Source organism: Balaenoptera ricei, chromosome 15 (assembly GCF_028023285.1).
Source record: "Balaenoptera ricei isolate mBalRic1 chromosome 15, mBalRic1.hap2, whole genome shotgun sequence".
Taxonomy (NCBI): Eukaryota; Metazoa; Chordata; class Mammalia; order Artiodactyla; family Balaenopteridae; genus Balaenoptera; species Balaenoptera ricei.
In genome coordinates, this window is record NC_082653.1 from 82,163,270 (window position 1) to 82,184,410 (window position 21,141).

At 56.0% G+C, this 21,141-nt stretch overlaps 1 pseudogene; it reads right to left on the reverse strand.

The window, feature by feature from the left end:
• Nucleotides 1-18,057: 18,057 nt before the first annotated feature.
• LOC132349908 (mucin-3A-like) lies at nucleotides 18,058-20,454 on the reverse strand (annotated as a pseudogene).
• Nucleotides 20,455-21,141: the final 687 nt, after the last annotated feature.

Below are 21,141 nucleotides of genomic sequence, written 5' to 3' on the forward strand. Positions count from 1 at the left end.
GGCATGATATTTGTGGGGGTGGGTGAGGTGCTGGAAAGAGCGAGTGTGGAGCTGAGGTCGGTGGTGAGGGTCAATGGACCAGTGGTACTCGAGGATGTGGACTCGGTGGTGGCTGCAGTCTCAGTAGAGGCTGGAGTACTTACAGAGGATGGAGGTATATTTGTGGCCGTCTGCACCATAGCAGAGGTAGGGAGGGATGATGGGAATGCAGATGTGATTCTGCTCCCTGTCGTGGAGGTGGTTGAAGAGCTGACAACTGGAGCGCTTTGTGGAGTTGTTGGCAAGGGCGTGGTTACCAGGTGTGTGGTAGCACCCTGGGTGGTTTCTGTGGCTGGAATGGACAAAGTGGCTGTGATCGAGGTGGCAGGAGCTTCAGTGTGCGTGGGAGTGGTGATTTCTGTTGTGGACGTGGTGGGAGGACTAGTGGGAGTTGAAGGGCCGGAAGTTGGGTGTGTAGTGGGGATGGCGGTCATCAGGGTGGACACAGGGCTAGTGTTTGCGGTCGAAGTGGAGACTGGCTCTGTGGTTGGGGCAGGTGAAGGGGAAGATGGGATGATATTTGTGGGGGTGGGTGAGGTGCTGGAAAGAGCGAGTGTGGAGCTGAGGTCGGTGGTGAGGGTCAATGGTCCAGTGGTACTCGAGGATGTGGACTCGGTGGTGGCTGGAGTCTCAGTAGAGGCTGGAGTACTTACAGAGGATGGAGGTATAGTTGTGGCCGTCTGCACCATAGCAGAGGTAGGGAGGGATGACGGGAATGCAGATGTGATTCTGCTCCCTGTCGTGGAGGTGGTTGAAGGGCTGACGACTGGAGCGCTTTGGGGTGTTGTTGGCATGGGCGTGGTTACCAGGTGTGTGGTAGCTCCCTGGGTGGTTTCTGTGGCTGGAATGGACAAAGTGGCTGTGATCGAGGTGGCAGGAGCTTCAGTGTGCGTGGGAGTGGTGATTTCTGTTGTGGACGTGGTGGGAGGACTAGTGGGAGTTGAAGGGCCGGAAGTTGGGTGTGTAGCGGAGATGGCGGTAATCAGGGTGGACATAGGGCTAGTGTTTGCGGTCGAAGTGGAGACTGGCTCTGTGGTTGGGGCAGGTGAAGGGGAAGATGGCATGATATTTGTGGGGGTGGGTGAGGTGCTGGAAAGAGCGAGTGTGGAGCTGAGGTCGGTGGTGAGGGTCAATGGACCAGTGGTACTCGAGGATGTGGACTCGGTGGTGGCTGGAGTCTCAGTAGAGGCTGGAGTACTTACAGAGGACGGAGGTATAGTTGTGGCCGTCTGCACCACAGCAGAGGTAGGGAGGGATGACGGGAAGGCAGATGTGATTCTGCTCCCTGTCGTGGAGGTGGTTGAAGAGCTGACGACTGGAGCGCTTTGGGGTGTTGTTGGCATGGGTGTGGTTACCAGGTGTGTGGTATCACCCTGGGTGGTTTCTGTGGCTGGAATGGACAAAGTGGCTGTGATCGAGGTGGCAGGAGCTTCAGTGTGCGTGGGAGTGGTGATTTCTGTTGTGGACGTGGTGGGAGGACTAGTGGGAGTTGAAGGGCCGGAAGTTGGGTGTGTAGCGGAAATGGCGGTAATCAGGGTGGACATAGGGCTAGTGTTTGCGGTCGAAGTGGAGACTGGCTCTGTGGTTGGGGCAGGTGAAGGGGAAGATGGCATGATATTTGTGGGGGTGGGTGAGGTGCTGGAAAGAGCGAGTGTGGAGCTGAGGTCGGTGGTGAGGGTCAATGGACCAGTGGTACTCGAGGATGTGGACTCGGTGGTGGCTGGAGTCTCAGTAGAGGCTGGAGTACTTACAGAGGATGGAGGTATAGTTGTGGCCGTCTGCACCACAGCAGAGGTAGGGAGGGATGACGGGAATGCAGATGTGATTCTGCTCCCTGTCGTGGAGGTGGTTGAAGAGCTGACGACTGGAGCGCTTTGGGGTGTTGTTGGCATGGGTGTGGTTACCAGGTGTGTGGTATCACCCTGGGTGGTTTCTGTGGCTGGAATGGACAAAGTGGCTGTGATCGAGGTGGCAGGAGCTTCAGTGTGCGTGGGAGTGGTGATTTCTGTTGTGGACGTGGTGGGAGGACTAGTGGGAGTTGAAGGGCCGGAAGTTGGGTGTGTAGTGGGGATGGCGGTAGTCAGGGTGGACACAGGGCTAGTGTTTGCGGTCGAAGTGGAGACTGGCTCTGTGGTTGGGGCAGGTGAAGGGGAAGATGGCATGATATTTGTGGGGGTGGGTGAGGTGCTGGAAAGAGCGAGTGTGGAGCTGAGGTCGGTGGTGAGGGTCAATGGACCAGTGGTAGTCGAGGATGTGGACTCGGTGGTGGCTGGAGTCTCAGTAGAGGCTGGAGTACTTACAGAGGATGGAGGTATAGTTGTGGCCGTCTGCACCATAGCAGAGGTAGGGAGGGATGATGGGAATGCAGATGTGATTCTGCTCCCTGTCGTGGAGGTGGTTGCAGAGCTCACAACTGGAGCGCTTTGGGGAGTTGTTGGCAAGGGCGTGGTTACCAGGTGTGTGGTAGCACCCTGGGTGGTTTCTGTGGCTGGAATGGACAAAGTGGCTGTGATCGAGGTGGCAGGAGCTTCAGTGTGCGTGGGAGTGGTGATTTCTGTTGTGGACGTGGTGGGAGGACTAGTGGGAGTTGAAGGGCCGGAAGTTGGGTGTGTAGTGGGGATGGCGGTCATCAGGGTGGACACAGGGCTAGTGTTTGCGGTCGAAGTGGAGACTGGCTCTGTGGTTGGGGCAGGTGAAGGGGAAGATGGCATGATATTTGTGGGGGTGGGTGAGGTGCTGGAAAGAGCGAGTGTGGAGCTGAGGTCGGTGGTGAGGGTCAATGGACCAGTGGTACTCGAGGATGTGGACTCGGTGGTGGCTGCAGTCTCAGTAGAGGCTGGAGTACTTACAGAGGATGGAGGTATAGTTGTAGCCGTCTGCACCATAGCAGAGGTAGGGAGGGATGACGGGAATGCAGATGTGATTCTGCTCCCTGTCGTGGAGGTGGTTGAAGAGCTGACGACTGGAGCGCTTTGGGGTGTTGTTGGCATGGGCGTGGTTACCACGTGTGTGGTAGCTCCCTGGGTGGTTTCTGTGGCTGGAGTGGACAAAGTGGCTGTGATCGAGGTGGCAGGAGCTTCAGTGTGCGTGGGAGTGGTGATTTTTGTTGTGGACGTGGTGGGAGGACTAGTGGGAGTTGAAGGGCCGGAAGTTGGGTGTGTAGCGGGGATGACGGTAATCAGGGTGGACACAGGGCTAGTGTTTGCGGTCGAAGTGGAGACTGGCTCTGTGGTTGGGGCAGGTGAAGGGGAAGATGGCATGATATTTGTGGGGGTGGGTGAGGTGCTGGAAAGAGCGAGTGTGGAGCTGAGCTCGGTGGTGAGGGTCAATGGACCAGTGGTACTCGAGGATGTGGACTCGGTGGTGGCTGCAGTCTCAGTAGAGGCTGGAGTACTTACAGAGGATGGAGGTATAGTTGTGGCCGTCTGCACCATAGCAGAGGTAGGGAGGGATGACGGGAATGCAGATGTGATTCTGCTCCCTGTCGTGGAGATGGTTGAAGAGCTGACGACTGGAGCGCTTTGGGGTGTTGTTGGCATGGGTGTGGTTACCAGGTGTGTGGTATCACCCTGGGTGGTTTCTGTGGCTGGAATGGACAAAGTGGCTGTGATCGAGGTGGCAGGAGCTTCAGTGTGCGTGGGAGTGGTGATTTCTGTTGTGGACGTGGTGGGAGGACTAGTGGGAGGTGAAGAGCCAGAAGTTGGGTGTGTAGCGGGGATGGCGGTAATCAGGGTGGACACAGGGCTAGTGTTTGCGGTCGAAGTGGAGACTGGCTCTGTGGTTGGGGCAGGTGAAGGGGAAGATGGCATGATATTTGTGGGGGTGGGTGAGGTGCTGGAAAGAGCGAGTGTGGAGCTGAGGTCGGTGGTGAGGGTCAATGGACCAGTGGTACTCGAGGATGTGGACTCGGTGGTGGCTGCAGTCTCAGTAGAGGCTGAAGTACTTACAGAGGACGGAGGTATAGTTGTGGCCGTCTGCACCATAGCAGAGGTAGGGAGGGATGACGGGAATGCAGATGTGATTGTGCTCCCTGTCGTGGAGGTGGTTGAAGAGCTGACGACTGGAGCGCTTTGGGGTGTTGTTGGCATGGGTGTGGTTACCAGGTGTGTGATATCACCCTGGGTGGTTTCTGTGGCTGGAATGGACATAGTGGCTGTGATCGAGGTGGCAGGAGCTTCAGTGTGCGTGGGAGTGGTGATTTCTGTTGTGGACGTGGTGGGAGGACTAGTGGGAGTTGAAGGGCCGGAAGTTGGGTGTGTAGTGGGGATGGCGGTAGTCAGGGTGGACACAGGGCTAGTGTTTGCGGTCGAAGTGGAGACTGGCTCTGTGGTTGGGGCAGGTGAAGGGGAAGATGGCATGATATTTGTGGGGGTGGGTGAGGTGCTGGAAAGAGCGAGTGTGGAGCTGAGGTCGGTGGTGACGGTCAATGGACCAGTGGTAGTCGAGGATGTGGACTCGGTGGTGGCTGGAGTCTCAGTAGAGGCTGGAGTACTTACAGAGGATGGAGGTATAGTTGTGGCCGTCTGCACCATAGCAGAGGTGGGGAGGGATGATGGGAATGCAGATGTGATTCTGCTCCCTGTCGTGGAGGTGGTTGCAGAGCTCACAACTGGAGCGCTTTGGGGAGTTGTTGGCAAGGGCGTGGTTACCAGGTGTGTGGTAGCACCCTGGGTGGTTTCTGTGGCTGGAGTGGACAAAGTGGCTGTGATCGAGGTGGCAGGAGCTTCAGTGTGCGTGGGAGTGGTGATTTCTGTTGTGGACGTGGTGGGAGGACTAGTGGGAGTTGAAGGGCCGGAAGTTGGGTGTGTAGTGGGGATGACGGTAATCAGGGTGGACACAGGGCTAGTGTTTGCGGTCGAAGTGGAGACTGGCTCTGTGGTTGGGGCAGGTGAAGGGGAAGATGGCATGATATTTGTGGGGGTGGGTGAGGTGCTGGAAAGAGCGAGTGTGGAGCTGAGGTCGGTGGTGAGGGTCAATGGACCAGTGGTACTCGAGGATGTGGACTCGGTGGTGGCTGCAGTCTCAGTAGAGGCTGGAGTACTTACAGAGGATGGAGGTATAGTTGTGGCCGTCTGCACCATAGCAGAGGTAGGGAGGGATGACGGGAATGCAGATGTGATTCTGCTCCCTGTCGTGGAGATGGTTGAAGAGCTGACGACTGGAGCGCTTTGGGGTGTTGTTGGCATGGGTGTGGTTACCAGGTGTGTGGTATCACCCTGGGTGGTTTCTGTGGCTGGAATGGACAAAGTGGCTGTGATCGAGGTGGCAGGAGCTTCAGTGTGCGTGGGAGTGGTGATTTCTGTTGTGGACGTGGTGGGAGGACTAGTGGGAGTTGAAGAGCCAGAAGTTGGGTGTGTAGCGGGGATGGCGGTAATCAGGGTGGACAGAGGGCTAGTGTTTGCGGTCGAAGTGGAGACTGGCTCTGTGGTTGGGGCAGGTGAAGGGGAAGATGGCATGACATTTGTGGGGGTGGGTGAGGTGCTGGAAAGAGCGAGTGTGGAGCTGAGGTCGGTGGTGAGGGTCAATGGACCAGTGGTAGTCGAGGATGTGGAGTCGGTGGTGGCTGCAGTCTCAGTAGAGGCTGGAGTACTTACAGAGGATGGAGGTATAGTTGTGGCCGTCTGCACCATAGCAGAGGTAGGGAGGGATGACGGGAATGCAGATGTGATTCTGCTCCCGGTCGTGGAGGTGGTTGAAGAGCTGACGACTGGAGCGCTTTGGGGTGTTGTTGGCATGGGTGTGGTAACCACGTGTGTGGTATCACCCTGGGTGGTTTCTGTGGCTGGAATGGACAAAGTGGCTGTGATCGAGGTGGCAGGAGCTTCAGTGTGCGTGGGAGTGGTGATTTCTGTTGTGGACGTGGTGGGAGGACTAGTGGGAGTTGAAGGGCCGGAAGTTGGGTGTGTAGCGGGGATGACGGTAATCAGGGTGGACACAGGGCTAGTGTTTGCGGTCGAAGTGGAGACTGGCTCTGTGGTTGGGGCAGGTGAAGGGGAAGATGGGATGATATTTGTGGGGGTGGGTGAGGTGCTGGAAAGAGCGAGTGTGGAGCTGAGGTCGGTGGTGAGGGTCAATGGACCAGTGGTACTCGAGGATGTGGACTCGCTGGTGGCTGCAGTCTCAGTAGAGGCTGGAGTACTTACAGAGGATGGAGGTATAGTTGTGGCCGTCTGCACCATAGCAGAGGTAGGGAGGGATGACGGGAATGCAGATGTGATTCTGCTCCCTGTGGTGGAGGTGGTTGAAGAGCTGACGACTGGAGCGCTGTGGGGTGTTGTTGTCATGTGTGTGGTTACCAGGTGTGTGGTATCACCCTGGGTGGTTTCTGTGGCTGGAATGGACAAAGTGGCTGTGATCGAGGTGGCAGGAGCTTCAGTGTGCGTGGGAGTGGTGATTTCTGTTGTGGACGTGGTGGAAGGACTAGTGAGAGTTGAAGGGCCGGAAGTTGGGTGTGTAGTGGGGATGGCGGTCATCAGGGTGGACACAGGGCTAGTGTTTGCGGTCGAAGTGGAGACTGGCTCTGTGGTTGGGGCAGGTGAAGGGGAAGATGGCATGATATTTGTGGGGGTGGGTGAGGTGCTGGAAAGAGCGAGTGTGGAGCTGAGGTCGGTGGTGAGGGTCAATGGACCAGTGGTACTCGAAGATGTGGACTCGGTGGTGGCTGGAGTCTCAGTAGAGGCTGGAGTACTTACAGAGGACGGAGGTATAGTTGTGGCCGTCTGCACCATAGCAGAGGTAGGGAGGGATGACGGGAATGCAGATGTGATTCTGCTCCCTATCGTGGAGGTGGTTGAAGAGCTGACAACTGGAGCGCTTTGGAGTGTTGTTGGCATGGGTGTGGTTACCAGGTGTGTGGTATCACCCTGGGTGGTTTCTGTGGCTGGAATGGACAAAGTGGCTGTGATCGAGGTGGCAGGAGCTTCAGTGTGCGTGGGAGTGGTGATTTCTGTTGTGGACGTGGTGGGAGGACTAGTGGGAGTTGAAGGGCCGGAAGTTGGGTGTGTAGTGGGGATGGCGGTAGTCAGGGTGGACACAGGGCTAGTGTTTGCGGTCAAAGTGGAGACTGGCTCTGTGGTTGGGGCAGGTGAAGCGGAAGATGGCATGATATTTGTGGGGGTGGGTGAGGTGCTGGAAAGAGTGAGTGTGGAGCTGAGGTCGGTGGTGAGGTTCAATGCACCAGTGGTACTCGAGGATGTGGACTCGGTGGTGGCTGGAGTCTCAGTAGAGGCTGGAGTACTTACAGAGGACGGAGGTATAGTTGTGGCCGTCTGCACCATAGCAGAGGTAGGGAGGGATGACGGGAATGCAGATGTGATTCTGCTCCCTGTCGTGGAGGTGGTTGAAGAGCTGACAACTGGAGCGCTTTGGGGTGTTGTTGGCATGGGTGTGGTTACCAGGTGTGTGGTATCACCCTGGGTGGTTTCTGTGGCTGGAATGGACAAAGTGGCTGTGATCGAGGTGGCAGGAGCTTCAGTGTGCGTGGGAGTGGTGATTTCTGTTGTGGACGTGGTGGGAGGACTAGTGGGAGTTGAAGGGCCGGAAGTTGGGTGTGTAGTGGGGATGGCGGTAATCAGGGTGGACATAGGGCTAGTGTTTGCGGTCGAAGTGGAGACTGGATCTGTGGTTGGGGCAGGTGAAGGGGAAGATGGCATGATATTTGTGGGGGTGGGTGAGGTGCTGGAAAGAGCGAGTGTGGAGCTGAGGTCGGTGGTGAGGGTCAATGGACCAGTGGTACTCGAGGATGTGGACTCGGTGGTGGCTGCAGTCTCAGTAGAGGCTGGAGTACTTACAGAGGATGGAGGTATATTTGTGGCCGTCTGCACCATAGCAGAGGTAGGGAGGGATGATGGGAATGCAGATGTGATTCTGCTCCCTGTCGTGGAGGTGGTTGAAGAGCTGACAACTGGAGCGCTTTGTGGAGTTGTTGGCAAGGGCGTGGTTACCAGGTGTGTGGTAGCACCCTGGGTGGTTTCTGTGGCTGGAATGGACAAAGTGGCTGTGATCGAGGTGGCAGGAGCTTCAGTGTGCGTGGGAGTGGTGATTTCTGTTGTGGACGTGGTGGGAGGACTAGTGGGAGTTGAAGGGCCGGAAGTTGGGTGTGTAGTGGGGATGGCGGTCATCAGGGTGGACACAGGGCTAGTGTTTGCGGTCGAAGTGGAGACTGGCTCTGTGGTTGGGGCAGGTGAAGGGGAAGATGGGATGATATTTGTGGGGGTGGGTGAGGTGCTGGAAAGAGCGTGTGTGGAGCTGAGGTCGGTGGTGAGGGTCAATGGTCCAGTGGTACTCGAGGATGTGGACTCGGTGGTGGCTGGAGTCTCAGTAGAGGCTGGAGTACTTACAGAGGATGGAGGTATAGTTGTGGCCGTCTGCACCATAGCAGAGGTAGGGCGGGATGACGGGAATGCAGATGTGATTCTGCTCCCTGTCGTGGAGGTGGTTGAAGGGCTGACGACTGGAGCGCTTTGGGGTGTTGTTGGCATGGGCGTGGTTACCAGGTGTGTGGTAGCTCCCTGGGTGGTTTCTGTGGCTGGAATGGACAAAGTGGCTGTGATCGAGGTGGCAGGAGCTTCAGTGTGCGTGGGAGTGGTGATTTCTGTTGTGGACGTGGTGGGAGGACTAGTGGGAGTTGAAGGGCCGGAAGTTGGGTGTGTAGTGGGGATGGCGGTAGTCAGGGTGGACACAGGGCTAGTGTTTGCGGTCGAAGTGGAGACTGGCTCTGTGGTTGGGGCAGGTGAAGGGGAAGATGGCATGATATTTGTGGGGGTGGGTGAGGTGCTGGAAAGAGCGAGTGTGGAGCTGAGGTCGGTGGTGAGGGTCAATGGACCAGTGGTAGTCGAGGATGTGGACTCGGTGGTGGCTGGAGTCTCAGTAGAGGCTGGAGTACTTACAGAGGATGGAGGTATAGTTGTGGCCGTCTGCACCATAGCAGAGGTAGGGAGGGATGATGGGAATGCAGATGTGATTCTGCTCCCTGTCGTGGAGGTGGTTGAAGAGCTGACAACTGGAGCGCTTTGGGGAGTTGTTGGCAAGGGCGTGGTTACCAGGTGTGTGGTAGCACCCTGGGTGGTTTCTGTGGCTGGAATGGACAAAGTGGCTGTGATCGAGGTGGCAGGAGCTTTAGTGTGCGTGGGAGTGGTGATTTCTGTTGTGGACGTGGTGGGAGGACTAGTGGGAGTTGAAGGGCCGGAAGTTGGGTGTTTAGTGGGGATGGCGGTCATCAGGGTGGACACAGGGCTAGTGTTTGCGGTCGAAGTGGAGACTGGCTCTGTGGTTGGGGCAGGTGAAGGGGAAGATGGGATGATATTTGTGGGGGTGGGTGAGGTGCTGGAAAGAGCGAGTGTGGAGCTGAGGTCGGTGGTGAGGGTCAATGGACCAGTGGTACTCGAGGATGTGGACTCGGTGGTGGCTGCAGTCTCAGTAGAGGCTGGAGTACTTACAGAGGATGGAGGTATAGTTGTGGCCGTCTGCACCATAGCAGAGGTAGGGAGGGATGACGGGAATGCAGATGTGATTCTGCTCCCTGTCGTGGAGGTGGTTGAAGGGCTGACTACTGGAGCGCTTTGGGGTGTTGTTGGCATGGGTGTGGTTACCAGGTGTGTGGTATCACCCTGGGTGGTTTCTGTGGCTGGAATGGACAAAGTGGCTGTGATCGAGGTGGCAGGAGCTTCAGTGTGCGTGGGAGTGGTGATTTCTGTTGTGGACGTGGTGGGAGGACTAGTGGGAGCTGAAGGGCCGGAAGTTGGGTGTGTAGTGGGGATGGCGGTAGTCAGGGTGGACACAGGACTAGTGTTTGCGGTCGAAGTGGAGACTGGCTCTGTGGTTGGGGCAGGTGAAGGGGAAGATGGCATGATATTTGTGGGGGTGGGTGAGGTGCTGGAAAGAGCGAGTGTGGAGCTGAGGTCGGTGGTGAGGGTCAATGGACCAGTGGTAGTCGAGGATGTGGACTCGGTGGTGGCTGCAGTCTCAGTAGAGGCTGGAGTACTTACAGAGGATGGAGGTATAGTTGTGGCCGTCTGCACCATAGCAGAGGTAGGGAGGGATGATGGGAATGCAGATGTGATTCTGCTCCCTGTCGTGGAGGTGGTTGAAGAGCTGACAACTGGAGCGCTTTGGGGAGTTGTTGGCAAGGGCGTGGTTACCAGGTGTGTGGTAGCACCCTGGGTGGTTTCTGTGGCTGGAATGGACAAAGTGGCTGTGATCGAGGTGGCAGGAGCTTCAGTGTGCGTGGGAGTGGTGATTTCTGTTGTGGACGTGGTGGGAGGACTAGTGGGAGTTGAAGGGCCGGAAGTTGGGTGTGTAGTGGGGATGGCGGTCCTCAGGGTGGACACAGGGCTAGTGTTTGCGGTCGAAGTGGAGACTGGCTCTGTGGTTGGGGCAGGTGAAGGGGAAGATGGGATGATATTTGTGGGGGTGGGTGAGGTGCTGGAAAGAGCGAGTGTGGAGCTGAGGTCGGTGGTGAGGGTCAATGGACCAGTGGTACTCGAGGATGTGGACTCGGTGGTGGCTGCAGTCTCAGTAGAGGCTGAAGTACTTACAGAGGACGGAGGTATAGTTGTGGCCGTCTGCACCATAGCAGAGGTAGGGAGGGATGACGGGAATGCAGATGTGATTCTGCTCCCTGTCGTGGAGGTGGTTGAAGGGCTGACGACTGGAGCGCTTTGGGGTGTTGTTGGCATGGGCGTGGTTACCAGGTGTGTGGTAGCTCCCTGGGTGGTTTCTGTGGCTGGAATGGACAAAGTGGCTGTGATCGAGGTGGCAGGAGCTTCAGTGTGCGTGGGAGTGGTGATTTCTGTTGTGGACGTGGTGGGAGGACTAGTGGGAGCTGAAGGGCCGGAAGTTGCGTGTGTAGTGGGGATGGCGGTAGTCAGGGTGGACACAGGACTAGTGTTTGCGGTCGAAGTGGAGACTGGCTCTGTGGTTGGGGCAGGTGAAGGGGAAGATGGCATGATATTTGTGGGGGTGGGTGAGGTGCTGGAAAGAGCGAGTGTGGAGCTGAGGTCGGTGGTGAGGGTCAATGGACCAGTGGTAGTCGAGGATGTGGACTCGGTGGTGGCTGGAGTCTCAGTAGAGGCTGGAGTACTTACAGAGGATGGAGGTATAGTTGTGGCCGTCTGCACCATAGCAGAGGTAGGGAGGGATGATGGGAATGCAGATGTGATTCTGCTCCCTGTCGTGGAGGTGGTTGAAGAGCTGACAACTGGAGCGCTTTGGGGAGTTGTTGCAAAGGGCGTGGTTACCAGGTGTGTGGTAGCACCCTGGGTGGTTTCTGTGGCTGGAATGGACAAAGTGGCTGTGATCGAGGTGGCAGGAGCTTCAGTGTGCGTGGGAGTGGTGATTTCTGTTGTGGACGTGGTGGGAGGACTAGTGGGAGTTGAAGGGCCGGAAGTTGGGTGTGTAGTGGGGATGGCGGTCATCAGGGTGGACACAGGGCTAGTGTTTGCGGTCGAAGTGGAGACTGGCTCTGTGGTTGGGGCAGGTGAAGGGGAAGATGGGATGATATTTGTGGGGGTGGGTGAGGTGCTGGAAAGAGCGAGTGTGGAGCTGAGGTCGGTGGTGAGGGTCAATGGACCAGTGGTACTCGAGGATGTGGACTCGGTGGTGGCTGCAGTCTCAGTAGAGGCTGGAGTACTTACAGAGGATGGAGGTATAGTTGTGGCCGTCTGCACCATAGCAGAGGTAGGGAGGGATGACGGGAATGCAGATGTGATTCTGCTCCCTGTCGTGGAGGTGGTTGAAGGGCTGACGACTGGAGCGCTTTGGGGTGTTGTTGGCATGGGCGTGGTTACCAGGTGTGTGGTAGCTCCCTGGGTGGTTTCTGTGGCTGGAATGGACAAAGTGGCTGTGATCGAGGTGGCAGGAGCTTCAGTGTGCGTGGGAGTGGTGATTTCTGTTGTGGACGTGGTGGGAGGACTAGTGGGAGTTGAAGGGCCGGAAGTTGGGTGTGTAGTGGGGATGGCGGTAGTCAGGGTGGACACAGGACTAGTGTTTGCGGTCGAAGTGGAGACTGGCTCTGTGGTTGGGGCAGGTGAAGGGGAAGATGGCATGATATTTGTGGGGGTGGGTGAGGTGCTGGAAAGAGCGAGTGTGGAGCTGAGGTCGGTGGTGAGGGTCAATGGACCAGTGGTAGTCGAGGATGTGGACTCGGTGGTGGCTGGAGTCTCAGTAGAGGCTGGAGTACTTACAGAGGATGGAGGTATAGTTGTGGCCGTCTGCACCATAGCAGAGGTAGGGAGGGATGATGGGAATGCAGATGTGATTCTGCTCCCTGTCGTGGAGGTGGTTGAAGAGCTGACAACTGGAGCGCTTTGGGGAGTTGTTGGCAAGGGCGTGGTTACCAGGTGTGTGGTAGCACCCTGGGTGGTTTCTGTGGCTGGAATGGACAAAGTGGCTGTGATCGAGGTGGCAGGAGCTTCAGTGTGCGTGGGAGTGGTGATTTCTGTTGTGGACGTGGTGGGAGGACTAGTGGGAGTTGAAGGGCCGGAAGTTGGGTGTGTAGTGGGGATGGCGGTCATCAGGGTGGACACAGGGCTAGTGTTTGCGGTCGAAGTGGAGACTGGCTCTGTGGTTGGGGCAGGTGAAGGGGAAGATGGGATGATATTTGTGGGGGTGGGTGAGGTGCTGGAAAGAGCGAGTGTGGAGCTGAGGTCGGTGGTGAGGGTCAATGGACCAGTGGTACTCGAGGATGTGGACTCGGTGGTGGCTGCAGTCTCAGTAGAGGCTGGCGTACTTACAGAGGATGGAGGTATAGTTGTGGCCGTCTGCACCATAGCAGAGGTAGGGAGGGATGACGGGAATGCAGATGTGATTCTGCTCCCTGTCGTGGAGGTGGTTGAAGGGCTGACGACTGGAGCGCTTTGGGGTGTTGTTGGCATGGGCGTGGTTACCAGGTGTGTGGTAGCTCCCTGGGTGGTTTCTGTGGCTGGAATGGACAAAGTGGCTGTGATCGAGGTGGCAGGAGCTTCAGTGTGCGTGGGAGTGGTGATTTCTGTTGTGGACGTGGTGGGAGGACTAGTGGGAGTTGAAGGGCCGGAAGTTGGGTGTGTAGCGGAGATGGCGGTAATCAGGGTAGACATAGGGCTAGTGTTTGCGGTCGAAGTGGAGACTGGCTCTGTGGTTGGGGCAGGTGAAGGGGAAGATGGCATGATATTTGTGGGGGTGGGTGAGGTGCTGGAAAGAGCGAGTGTGGAGCTGAGGTCGGTGGTGAGGGTCAATGGACCAGTGGTACTCGAGGATGTGGACTCGGTGGTGGCTGGAGTCTCAGTAGAGGCTGGAGTACTTACAGAGGATGGAGGTATAGTTGTGGCCGTCTGCACCATAGCAGAGGTAGGGAGGGATGATGGGAATGCAGATGTGATTTTGCTCCCTGTCGTGGAGGTGGTTGAAGAGCTGACAACTGGAGCGCTTTGGGGAGTTGTTGGCATGGGTGTGATTACCAGGTGTGTGGTATCACCCTGGGTGGTTTCTGTGGCTGGAATGGACAAAGTGGCTGTGATCGAGGTGGCAGGAGCTTCAGTGTGCGTGGGAGTGGTGATTTCTGTTGTGGACGTGGTGGGAGGACTAGTGGGAGTTGAAGGGCCGGAAGTTGGGTGTGTAGTGGGGATGGCGGTAGTCAGGGTGGACACAGGGCTAGTGTTTGCGGTCGAAGTGGAGACTGGCTCTGTGGTTGGGGCAGGTGAAGGGGAAGATGGCATGATATTTGTGGGGGTGGGTGAGGTGCTGGAAAGAGCGAGTGTGGAGCTGAGGTCGGTGGTGAGGGTCAATGGACCAGTGGTACTCGAGGATGTGGACTCGGTGGTGGCTGCAGTCTCAGTAGAGGCTGGAGTACTTACAGAGGATGGAGGTATAGTTGTGGCCGTCTGCACCATAGCAGAGGTAGGGAGGGATGATGGGAATGCAGATGTGATTCTGCTCCCTGTCGTGGAGGTGGTTGAAGAGCTGACAACTGGAGCGCTTTGGGGAGTTGTTGGCAAGGGCGTGGTTACCAGGTGTGTGGTAGCACCCTGGGTGGTTTCTGTGGCTGGAATGGACAAAGTGGCTGTGATCGAGGTGGCAGGAGCTTCAGTGTGCGTGGGAGTGGTGATTTCTGTTGTGGACGTGGTGGGAGGACTAGTGGGAGTTGAAGGGCCGGAAGTTGGGTGTGTAGTGGGGATGGCGGTAGTCAGGGTGGACACAGGACTAGTGTTTGCGGTCGAAGTGGAGACTGGCTCTGTGGTTGGGGCAGGTGAAGGGGAAGATGGCATGATATTTGTGGGGGTGGGTGAGGTGCTGGAAAGAGCGAGTGTGGAGCTGAGGTCGGTGGTGAGGGTCAATGGACCAGTGGTAGTCGAGGATGTGGACTCGGTGGTGGCTGCAGTCTCAGTAGAGGCTGGAGTACTTACAGAGGATGGAGGTATAGTTGTGGCCGTCTGCACCATAGCAGAGGTAGGGAGGGATGATGGGAATGCAGATGTGATTCTGCTCCCTGTCGTGGAGGTGGTTGAAGAGCTGACAACTGGAGCGCTTTGGGGAGTTGTTGGCAAGGGCGTGGTTACCAGGTGTGTGGTAGCACCCTGGGTGGTTTCTGTGGCTGGAATGGACAAAGTGGCTGTGATCGAGGTGGCAGGAGCTTCAGTGTGCGTGGGAGTGGTGATTTCTGTTGTGGACGTGGTGGGAGGACTAGTGGGAGTTGAAGGGCCGGAAGTTGGGTGTGTAGTGGGGATGGCGGTCATCAGGGTGGACACAGGGCTAGTGTTTGCGGTCGAAGTGGAGACTGGCTCTGTGGTTGGGGCAGGTGAAGGGGAAGATGGGATGATATTTGTGGGGGTGGGTGAGGTGCTGGAAAGAGCGAGTGTGGAGCTGAGGTCGGTGGTGAGGGTCAATGGACCAGTGGTACTCGAGGATGTGGACTCGGTGGTGGCTGCAGTCTCAGTAGAGGCTGGAGTACTTACAGAGGATGGAGGTATAGTTGTGGCCGTCTGCACCATAGCAGAGGTAGGGAGGGATGACGGGAATGCAGATGTGATTCTGCTCCCTGTCGTGGAGGTGGTTGAAGGGCTGACGACTGGAGCGCTTTGGGGTGTTGTTGGCATGGGCGTGGTTACCAGGTGTGTGGTAGCTCCCTGGGTGGTTTCTGTGGCTGGAATGGACAAAGTGGCTGTGATCGAGGTGGCAGGAGCTTCAGTGTGCGTGGGAGTGGTGATTTCTGTTGTGGACGTGGTGGGAGGACTAGTGGGAGTTGAAGGGCCGGAAGTTGGGTGTGTAGCGGAGATGGCGGTAATCAGGGTAGACATAGGGCTAGTGTTTGCAGTCGAAGTGGAGACTGGCTCTGTGGTTGGGGCAGGTGAAGGGGAAGATGGCATGATATTTGTGGGGGTGGGTGAGGTGCTGGAAAGAGCGAGTGTGGAGCTGAGGTCGGTGGTGAGGGTCAATGGACCAGTGGTACTCGAGGATGTGGACTCGGTGGTGGCTGCAGTCTCAGTAGAGGCTGGAGTACTTACAGAGGATGGAGGTATAGTTGTGGCCGTCTGCACCATAGCAGAGGTAGGGAGGGATGATGGGAATGCAGATGTGATTCTGCTCCCTGTCGTGGAGGTGGTTGAAGAGCTGACAACTGGAGCGCTTTGGGGAGTTGTTGGCAAGGGCGTGGTTACCAGGTGTGTGGTAGCACCCTGGGTGGTTTCTGTGGCTGGAATGGACAAAGTGGCTGTGATCGAGGTGGCAGGAGCTTCAGTGTGCGTGGGAGTGGTGATTTCTGTTGTGGACGTGGTGGGAGGACTAGTGGGAGTTGAAGGGCCGGAAGTTGGGTGTGTAGTGGGGATGGCGGTAGTCAGGGTGGACACAGGACTAGTGTTTGCGGTCGAAGTGGAGACTGGCTCTGTGGTTGGGGCAGGTGAAGGGGAAGATGGCATGATATTTGTGGGGGTGGGTGAGGTGCTGGAAAGAGCGAGTGTGGAGCTGAGGTCGGTGGTGAGGGTCAATGGACCAGTGGTAGTCGAGGATGTGGACTCGGTGGTGGCTGCAGTCTCAGTAGAGGCTGGAGTACTTACAGAGGATGGAGGTATAGTTGTGGCCGTCTGCACCATAGCAGAGGTAGGGAGGGATGATGGGAATGCAGATGTGATTCTGCTCCCTGTCGTGGAGGTGGTTGAAGAGCTGACAACTGGAGCGCTTTGGGGAGTTGTTGGCAAGGGCGTGGTTACCAGGTGTGTGGTAGCACCCTGGGTGGTTTCTGTGGCTGGAATGGACAAAGTGGCTGTGATCGAGGTGGCAGGAGCTTCAGTGTGCGTGGGAGTGGTGATTTCTGTTGTGGACGTGGTGGGAGGACTAGTGGGAGTTGAAGGGCCGGAAGTTGGGTGTGTAGTGGGGATGGCGGTCATCAGGGTGGACACAGGGCTAGTGTTTGCGGTCGAAGTGGAGACTGGCTCTGTGGTTGGGGCAGGTGAAGGGGAAGATGGGATGATATTTGTGGGGGTGGGTGAGGTGCTGGAAAGAGCGAGTGTGGAGCTGAGGTCGGTGGTGAGGGTCAATGGACCAGTGGTACTCGAGGATGGGGACTCGGTGGTGGCTGCAGTCTCAGTAGAGGCTGGAGTACTTACAGAGGATGGAGGTATAGTTGTGGCCGTCTGCACCATAGCAGAGGTAGGGAGGGATGACGGGAATGCAGATGTGATTCTGCTCCCTGTCGTGGAGGTGGTTGAAGAGCTGACGACTGGAGCGCTTTGGGGTGTTGTTGGCATGGGCGTGGTTACCAGGTGTGTGGTAGCTCCCTGGGTGGTTTCTGTGGCTGGAATGGACAAAGTGGCTGTGATCGAGGTGGCAGGAGCTTCAGTGTGCGTGGGAGTGGTGATTTCTGTTGTGGACGTGGTGGGAGGACTAGTGGGAGTTGAAGGGCCGGAAGTTGGGTGTGTAGTGGGGATGGCGGTAGTCAGGGTGGACACAGGGCTAGTGTTTGCGGTCGAAGTGGAGACTGGCTCTGTGGTTGGGGCAGGTGAAGGGGAAGATGGCATGATATTTGTGGGGGTGGGTGAGGTGCTGGAAAGAGCGAGTGTGGAGCTGAGGTCGGTGGTGAGGGTCAGTGGACCAGTGGTAGTCGAGGATGTGGACTCGGTGGTGGCTGGAGTCTCAGTAGAGGCTGGAGTACTTACAGAGGATGGAGGTATAGTTGTGGCCGTCTGCACCATAGCAGAGGTAGGGAGGGATGACGGGAATGCAGATGTGATTCTGCTCCCTGTCGTGGAGGTGGTTGAAGAGCTGACGACTGGAGCGCTTTGGGGAGTTGTTGGCAAGGGCGTGGTTACCAGGTGTGTGGTAGCACCCTGGGTGGTTTCTGTGACTGGAATGGACAAAGTGGCTGTGATCGAGGTGGCAGGAGCTTCAGTGTGCGTGGGAGTGGTGATTTCTGTTGTGGACGTGGTGGGAGGTCTAGTGGGAATTGAAGGGCCAGAAATTGGGTGTGTAGCGGAGATGGCGGTAATCAGGGTGGACATAGGGCTAGTGTTTGCGGTCGAAGTGGAGACTGGCTCTGTGGTTGGGGCAGGTGAAGGGGAAGATGGCATGATATTTGTGGGGGTGGGTGAGGTGCTGGAAAGAGCGAGTGTGGAGCTGAGGTCAGTGGTGAGGGTCAATGGACCAGTGGTACTCGAGGATGTGGACTCGGTGGTGGCTGGAGTCTCAGTAGAGGCTGGAGTACTTACAGAGGATGGAGGTATAGTTGTGGCCGTCTGCACCATAGCAGAGGTAGGGAGGGATGATGGGAATGCAGATGTGATTCTGCTCCCTGTCTTGGAGGTGGTTGAAGAGCTGACAACTGGAGCGCTTTGGGGTGTTGTTGGCATGGGTGTGGTTACCAGGTGTGTGGTATCACCCTGGGTGGTTTCTGTGGCTGGAATGGACAAAGTGGCTGTGATCGAGGTGGCAGGAGCTTCAGTGTGCGTGGGAGTGGTGATTTCTGTTGTGGACGTGGTGGGAGGACTAGTGGGAGTTGAAGGGCCGGAAGTTGGGTGTGTAGTGGGGATGGCGGTAGTCAGGGTGGACACAGGGCTAGTGTTTGCGGTCGAAGTGGAGACTGGCTCTGTGGTTGGGGCAGGTGAAGGGGACGATGGCATGATATTTGTGGGGGTGGGTGAGGTGCTGGAAAGAGCGAGTGTGGAGCTGAGGTCGGTGGTGAGGGTCAATGGACCAGTGGTACTCGAGGATGTGGACTCGGTGGTGGCTGGAGTCTCAGTAGAGGCTGGAGTACTTACAGAGGACGGAGGTATAGTTGTGGCCGTCTGCACCATAGCAGAGGTAGGGAGGGATGACGCGAATGCAGATGTGATTCTCCTCCCTGTCGTGGAGGTGGTTGAAGAGCTGACGACTGGAGCGCTTTGGGGTGTTGTTCGCATGGGCGTGGTTACCAGGTGTGTGGTAGCACCCTGGGTGGTTTCTGTGGCTGGAATGGAGAAAGTGGCTGTGATCGAGGTGGCAGGAGCTTCAGTGTGCGTGGGAGTGGTGATTTCTGTTGTGGACGTGGTGGGAGGACTAGTGGGAGTTGAAGGGCCAGAAGTTGGGTGTGTAGCGGAGATGGCGGTAATCAGGGTGGACATAGGGCTAGTGTTTGCGGTCGAAGTGGAGACTGGCTCTGTGGTTGGGGCAGGTGAGTTCGCGTTGACTCCTGTCATTTTTCTTCCTGTAGAGAAATTGGTTGAAGACGTTATGTCTGGTGTTCTTTGTGGTGTTATTGTTGTGGGTGTTGTTACTATATTTGTGGTACCAGTCTTGGTTATTTTTGTTGTTGAGATGATGGGCAATACTGTTGTTTTCGAGGTGGCAGGTGTTGAAGTGTCGGTTAGAGTTGTTATTTCTGTTTTGGTCGTAGTCACAGTACTAGTTGGAAATGGAGGGGTGGATGTAGCCTTGGTAGTAGGGATTGTGGTAATCAAAGGTGATAGTGAGGTAGTGTTTGTGGTTGTATTCAGGACTGCTTCTGTGCTCTGGGCAGGTGGAGAAGACTGAGACTTACTGGTGGGTGATGTCAAGGTATTGGTGGTCACTGAAGTAGAAGTAGTGGATGTCGAATAATTGAGTGTATTTGTGGGAGTGTCTGATTTTGTGATTGGGGGAGCAGAAGTAATCTCTGATGTTAGAGACTCTGTACCAACATCACTGGTTGTAATAAATGTGGTTTTCCTGGTTGATGAAGCATGAGGGGTTGTGTTGCTCATCTTTCCTATTTCTGTAGTGGCTACAGTGGTGGACAGTGGTCCCTTGGTAGTGGATATCGTGTATGTATCAGTGCTGGTGGGCACAGGGCTGGATTTAGATGTGGTAAGTGTGGCAGGAGTGATTGCGTTTGTAGGAGTGATTGAAGACATGGTTGGAGAAATTGAAGTAATTGAGGTGGTGAGAGTTTCTTTGGGAATGTCAGTCACTGGAATAAGTGTCGCATTCGTGGAGCTCATGGTGTTCAGAGGAGTTGTTTTCCGTGTACCTAGTTCAGTGGATGCTTCTGTAGCAACAGATACAACTTGTGTTGTAGGTGTTGTTAATATATCATTTGAAGTAGGTGCTTGAGTGACAGCTGTGGATGTCTGAAAGGTATTGACCATGTCTAGAAATGAAGCGATGTTTGTAATCAAGGTGCTATGGGTGGTGGGTGAGGTGGTGCTGAGTGTTGTTAACAAGGTGTTCCTAGTAGTTAGAGAAGGGGTAGTAGCAGAGGTAGACACGATTGTTGGGGTCGGAGACTGGGTTGCGTGGGTACTTGCAGCGGTTGGGATAGCCCTTTGTGTGGTACCGGTCACAGAGGAGATCGGAGTGTCTAGGGTTGTGTGGGTTGTTGGGACAAAGGAAGAGGGTGGGGTCGTGATTGTGGGAGATTTCCCCAGAGTGGTGGTGCTGGGAGAATTGGTCACGGCTGAGGTGACTCTCTTGGTAGTTGTCACGGGATAAGTACTGGTAATGGTTGTCCGTGGCTTCTCTGTCACAGGCGTGGTGGTGTAAGAGCTGGTGAGGGACACTTGGGTCTGTGTCATGCAGGTGGTGGTGGGGTAAGTGGTGGTGGTTACCAAGTTCGTTGGATTGATGCACTCTGTCGTGCCCATATAGACAATCTTGGTAGATGGATGGTCTCAACCTTGGAGACAAACTTGGACATGGGGATTGTTGAGTGTTGGAATTGATTGGCGATTTGAGCAATGTTTCAGAAATGGATTTCAAGTGGGGGGAGGTGGTGATAGTCATAGGTATGTGTTCCCTACTATCAGGAGTGGGAGAAGTTTTGGAGGTACTCAGTGGCCGCCTTGCTGTGCCTTGAGAGTGTGGGGAGTTGCTGAGAGCAGCGTGCAAAAGCGCATTAGAGGTGGATGTGGCCCTGGCCAAAGCTCCTGTATTGGCGGTAGAACAGAGGAATTCATTGGTAGGTCGTTTTGTCGCCAAAACACCACATAGGTTACTCATTACCCCATTTTCCAGATACATGTCACAGAGGTAGGAAGTGCCACCAGTTCCTCCCGAATCAGAGGCAGTTTGGGGCTGGGGCCTTTCAAGGTTCTAAAGGCCAACATCTGTCTGCCCCCCTGGGCAGCCTCCCCAAGGGACGTTGGGTTGGGGGCACGCTTAATCCCTTGCCCACCTGTCTGAGTACTGACCTTGCAGCCCTGGGACAGCCGAGCTAAGCACGCAGGTTCAGCAGAAGGTCTTGCCTCCTCCCATCGGTACTCCCATCCCTTCTTCCTCACACACCCCGAAGTCCTTGTCCCTTCCGGTTCTCTGCGCCCCCCCCACCCCCTTTGGCCCACCTCTTCCCGTCTCCCTGTGACCCACTGCTGTCTGGGCTGACTCTCCTCTTTGGAGAGAGAGAGAGAACGCAGCCAATCCTGGGCTGAGGGTGGGGACACATCATGGACTTTGGGAGACGAGGGGTCAGAGAGCAGAAAGTTGCAAAGAGAATAACAAAGGCAAAAGCAGAGATTGAAGCTGAGACTTCACTGAGTTTGAGGACAAGGAGAGAGGACCACACACAGGCTGAGGAACAGGACAGAAAAGGAAACTTCCAGAAAGAGATACCTCGGCAGGCAGGCATGAGTCCTGAAGACCTTAAGGTGTAGCAGTGAGTGTTAATAATAAAAATAGCTATATTTTCCA